This window comes from Octodon degus, unplaced genomic scaffold (assembly GCF_000260255.1).
Source record: "Octodon degus isolate 3935 unplaced genomic scaffold, OctDeg1.0 scaffold00066, whole genome shotgun sequence".
NCBI classification, from domain to species: Eukaryota; Metazoa; Chordata; class Mammalia; order Rodentia; family Octodontidae; genus Octodon; species Octodon degus.
Window position 1 is genome coordinate 4363545 of NW_004524642.1, and position 6180 is coordinate 4369724.

At 39.0% G+C, this 6180-nt stretch overlaps 1 pseudogene; it reads right to left on the minus strand.

Annotated features, from left to right (window-relative positions):
* Positions 1 to 600: 600 nt before the first annotated feature.
* On the minus strand, positions 601 to 1109 carry LOC101568972 (annotated as a pseudogene).
* Between the last annotated feature and the right edge of the window lie 5071 nt (positions 1110 to 6180).

Here is a 6180-nt window from a genome sequence, read left to right on the forward strand (position 1 = left end):
TGAATTTGGAATCGGAAGTATTCTGATTCATCTGCAAGAAGATCTCTTCCCTAAATTCAGAAGCTCTCCAAGCTTTTCTTCATAGGATTCAGAAATCTGTATTATGAAATATCAGCATTTCCTAATTTCAAAGTCTCTCTAGGGCGCAGAGTAATTATCATTATCTGGTACCAACTGAACAGTCAGGGACATTTTCAAAGATTAAACACTATCTGATTTTCTGGAAAGTAGTTACTCATGAATTTCCCTTTGTCTATTATTCCCAGGAAAAATGTGAAGGTACAGTCATGTATTATTCCCAGGAAAAATATAAAAGTATGGCCATGAATTGATAGTAATAAAGCTGAATTCTCTTTAAAGGATAAATTAAAAGGCAAAAGCTCATATGCAATGTTTAATTATACTGAGTCTTGTGAGTTGGGAGGCAGACCCATTAACTCACTAAAACACAGAACTCAGTCTCACTATTTCTTGGATACAATTCCTCTCGACCTTAAATGCTACAAATGACCATCTCACAAGGCCTGATGAACTTATCCGTTACTTTTCGCTTACTGTGAGCTGAATGGCATGACAGAGCAGAGACAAAGAGGCGCACAATCAGTCCTTAAAGTAGTGAGTCCAGAAGATCAGAGCTTCCACAGCATGGCAACAGCTTTGCAAATGCCCACGTCATGGTAGTTGAAGTAACAAAGGCCAGCAAAAGTTAAAGCTGAGAGTGCCAAAAGGCCTGCCTTGGCAGCTTTCTGGGGCACAGCTCCATGAACATAGTCCGTCACAACTTGTCCGAGGCCCCAGTGACTGTGGAGAGTGAGGGCTGCAGCCAGGGAGTAGTCCATTGCAGAGCAAGGATTCAAATATGCAGCAGGAAGCAGGCCCAGGAACAAAACACTGACTGCTCTTTCACTAGTCCAGTGGACAGACACAGCCTTGGAACCAGCATGGCAGCTTGGCAATAGGTGAATGTGCTGGGCTCCGCACCATCCTGGAGATAGTCGGTCTTGGAGAAATGCTGAGACATGAGCAGGTTTTACCACTGTAGCTTGAAGAAACAGGCCTTGGGATCCCTGGGCCCCGCAGAGGACACTCAGCCTCAGGATAGTCGCCATCTTGCTTTTGAAGCCTCAGGGTCATCAGATCATGTTTAAATACTCCAGCCAATATGTATATATAAAATGCAACAGATTTCAGATGTATTACTATAAAGATGAATTAAGTTTGAAGAAAGTGAACATATTAATCAATTAATTACCTTATAAAACAGTCAAGAAAGTTCTGTCAGTTCTAAATACACTGATATATTCACTCTTTAAGTAGTTGATAAGTGTAGGGAAAACAGTCTCATTCAGTATAAATTATATACTAGTGCTGTAGCACAAGAGAAGTAGTACTTAACAGATTACTAGCAAACCAACTTGAGAAATATGAAGGAGTGCTACTTATACACCAGCTGTAGGCTTGTGATTGGTCTAGATTTGAATATGCTAATTGGCCTAAATTCAAGTCTTCCAACCTAAGCTGACTGATTGGTCCAAATCCAACTCAATTGCTCAGCGCACTGCAATCATGGTAACACCTCCCAGAGTGGGTGACGGACACTGAAGACAACTGTAGCCATCGTGGCAGCAGTTGGGGACATGGGCTGTTTAACTGCAGCTGTTGCATCTCTGTGAAAAATGTCAGGGCCAAAACCAGGGAATTATCAGGAGGAATAGCTATCTGTGTTCACCACAACTTATTGAAGATTGGTAAACTGGGATGCTAGTAATAGGCTTGGATCTCTCCCTGATTTTTGCCATTGTCGAGGTGTTTTTCCTCCCTTCTTCTGAGAGCTGCAGCAGCTGGGGTGGCAAGATCCACGGAGGGGCACTGCAACTGACAGCCGATTGCACCTGCTGGCAGGGTGGCCATAGGGGAAGTAAGAGGAGCCTGAGGTAAGCTGTCCCAGTCGTATGTCTGGGGTCATGCAGGTGAGGCAAAGGGAATCAAGGCCAAGGAGAGTGATGGGTGTCAGTCAAACCACACCCATGCTGGCTGTCACAGGAGAAGGGAGACAGCCAGGCTCTTCTTGCTTATCTCAAAATAAAACATACATTGGACAATGTTTTGAAAAAATAAATGCATGTTCCTTTTGGAAATCAGAGGTTTCATTAATCTTCACTTGAAATTATCTGAGTTTTATTAATTTTCATTCAGTTTTTTACTAGTTTGGTAGTATACATAAGATAGCCAATTCCTCTTAATCTTTATATCTTGAAGTATGTAGTACTGTACATATTTTTAATTTTGTAGTTATTTAAACCTGAATTTGAAATTTAATTTAAATGGAAATAGAATTCTAATACTTTAACTTCCCAAGTATTTATTGAAAACTTATAATAAGGCAAAGAAGCTTGACACTTGATTTATTTATTTATTCATTTGGTCAGGATCTTGCTCCAAAGCTCAGACTCATAGTGATACTCCTGTCGCAGCCTCCCCAGTGCTGGGATTGTAGGCTTGCACCACCATGTCCTGTTTTAGTGACCAGGACAGCACCATGCTTGAGATCAAACCGTGGGTCATTGCACTTGCCAGGCAGATGCTTAAACTGCCAAGCTATCTCCCCAGCCCTTGACACTTAATTTTAAAAGATTATTTTATTTTTTTCAAAGGACTTTTTTTGGTCTTATTTTCACTATTTTCTGTTTTGGTACCGGGAATCGAACTCGGGGCCTCGCGCTTGATAGGCAGGCGCTGCGCCACCGAGCCACATCCCCGGCCCAAAGATGATTTTATTGTGTTTTGCATTTATAATTAAAATTAAATGGACCTGTCATATGTCTTAATAACTACCTTACCAACCTTTACAATTGTCTCCAATCTCAAGGGTATAAAGAAAAACTGTAGTGATGATTAATCGTAAAATGCAATTTGATTTGTTTTATGAACAGATGTCTGTGGTTTGTGATGCTGAATAGAAACTTTGTCAACCATCAATCTGAGTAGGCAACTTTTGGATAAATCATTGAATCTTCCTGGTTTTTGGATCCTAATGACTCCCCAAAACATGTCATCTTTAGACCCTGTATGTTACGCTAACATGGAAAAAGCAGAAAAGTAATTCCTTTCATCTTCTTTTATCTACCGAAAACTATTTCCTACAATTCAACATCTTACAGAATTTGTTCAGAAACACAATATTGAAGGGAAATAAAATTTAGCTTTCCACAAGCAATATGTCACTAAATTATCCTCCATGTCTCTGGAAATAAATTGCCTTGTATTTAGATGTTTAATTCTACAAACAGTAACTATTTGTCAGAGGAACCTATCCTGAAAAAAAGATTGTAAGGTCCAGTTGTAGAGAAAAAGCGACCCTTTTTCCGAAGTTAATTTTTGAATTCTCTTTTCTGAAGAAAAATTTTTAAAATGAAACTATTTTAATTTTCTATATAAAATGATTATTTCATAAATGTTATTTTCCAATTTTACATAGGGAAAAAATACCTATGAATGACTTTTGGAATGTTGTTTCCTATTACTATTTTAATGATAGTTTGGGAGGATCTTTAAACAGTAAATAAATACATATTATTTAGACAAAACAATCATAATGTATTAAGAAAAGTGGTTTGACATGAGACAAATTTCAAAAGCTAGTAAGGCTTTAGTAAATCATGACTGTGATTAAGAATAGTTAACTGAAAAAAATAGTCAATTGATACATGTATGATTAGAAAGTATAATTTTTGAAAATATTCACAACTTAACTTGATATTTTGAAATACAGGATTTTAATCGTCAGTGGAAATGCAGTCAATTTGAAATCAAAAGAGTTATTCTTTGTGACTGAGAGTATTCAAACATCTCATTGGGTTGTTTTAAGTCTGAGAACAACTTGCGCTTGGTGAGTTTTTGATGCAAGAGACCCCGGCTTAAATCTCCGACTCTGGGCCATTCCTCAGATGGACGTACACTCTTGAACTCATTTGCTATTCCAACACATGATGTTAGCATGCAACATATGGATTGTGTTACTCACATAAGTATCATGTTATTCTGCGTAATGAAAACATGCATGATTCAGCATTCGTAATCCTGAGAGGTTTCCAGCTGAGTTCAGACTGAGAGAAGAGGTGAGCGTGCAGCTGAGGTTCTGCACTGGCCTTCAAGGTGACCATGCCTGGAACCACCCCTCTCCTTTCTGCTGTACCAGCCTCCCTGGCAACGAATAGGAAGATTTCCTAAGCACCAAAGGCAGCTGCCTGCTGGAGCAGTTAGCTTATGGGAGCACTGGCAAGCTGTCCTGGTACGGCGGGCTCCAGTGCCCAGGCTGTAGCTATTTTGCAGCTCCGTCTGGTTTCAGGTTCCCTTTCTCATGCTTGTTCCTTGGCACAAGACACTTCTATTTTCCTCCAGCTCTTTGTCTTAGTGATAACCATCGTTTCCATACATGCCCTCTCTGATTTTCAGGTTTTTATCACCCATGTATCTATTCCCCTCACTACAGTTTCACTCTGTGGGAAATACTTGCAGTGGGTTCAGTTTTTCTAGTTAGACTTTGTTACAGGGCTATTACATTTTTGTGACTATAGTCGCTGTTTGACTATACATGATATGGTTGGATTTTGAAGGACTTAGTCAGATGAAGACGGTGTACCGAATCCACATAAAATATTTGAAATGCAACTCAGTTAAGTGTAAAATCCAAACGGAACAAGAATTTAAAGCCTCCTGGCCTCTATCCTTGAGTGATTTCCCATCATTTCTCGGTTTCTGATCAACTAGGAAACTCCAGGCACATACTTTCTCATAATCATACGTCTATTAATGCCATTGCGTCCTACTGAACATTCTGCCTTCCCAATCACTCATGTGAAATTCTACCTGTGCCTCTTGCATTCATAGTAAATATGGCGCATATTCATTACTAATAGATTAGTGAATTTGCCTACTCATTAAAGTTCATTCTAAATGTCAAATCAATCATCAGGGCATTTTTACTGTTATTTGCAGACACAGGCAGAGAAGTGAAAATTTAGGCCTTTAGATGCTCATTTTCTTAGCTAAAGTAGGAGAAAGTCATTCTCCGCCTTCTTATTAAAGCTCTCCTGCTGTGAAGAGAAGTCCTTTTCCTGGCCTGTCTAGTACCACTTTTTTGAAATTGTATGTTTTGTTGTTGATTTCCAAATGGCTTCTGTGCATAAGGCTTACGCGTTGTCTGGTATACAAAGTGCAAGAAGACTGGGAATTTGTGTCATACACATTCTGTTCGGATACAGGTAAGCAGAAATTGTTCCATCTAATATTATTAGCACAAGAAGTAAAAGTTTGATCTAGGAGACTTAGATATTGATTCATTGAAAACCTACATTGTGTCTTATCACCACATAAACATGCTGAAAAATGAACTAGATTGCAGCAATTAGCTTTCGAATGATGATGAGACTGCAGGCAGTTGCTTTCCATCAAGGACTAGCGGGATATGAATTTGTTTGGCATGTCTTGCAGGGCAAGAGCCATAGTTTTACTTTAACCAGACATACACCTGTTTTAGACATTTTAACTTTATTCATTGACTCATAATCATTAAAAAAGGGCCTTCAAACTATTTTAAGTTAGAGTCTAAAACTCATGTCACAATGTCTAGCTATTATTGCTCCAAATACACACACACACACGCACGCACACACACACTCACACCCTGCTTTCAGTGTTCCCAGTCCACGAACCCACAACTTCTATGTAACACTAGATCCAGCAATGGTATGTTAAAAGAAATGGTAATCAGAAGGAAAGAGTAGAGGCCGTAAAGTCAGATGTGGCCCTGAGATCAGATACTGGCCAATGTAACATCAAACAGATCCTTCTAGAAACACAATAACGAGATCAGAAGAAAGGACTTGAGCATGGAAAGACAAGGGTGCTTCATCGTGTTTCATCCTGGTTTGGAAAACATTAAAATAAGAAGACTATTAGTTCTAATCACATGACATTCTCAATATCTGATAATTTGACATAAAATATGGCATCATTATATAATTCTACTTACAGATTGCCCTCATTTTTGCTTGTCTCCTAAGTTCAGTTGATAATTACCACATTGGGATATCTCCCTGGCAAGCTTTCTACTCTACATTTTCTCTTCATTCATACTAGTGAAATTTCCAGGGCAAATTCCCACTTTTTTCCTTGGTG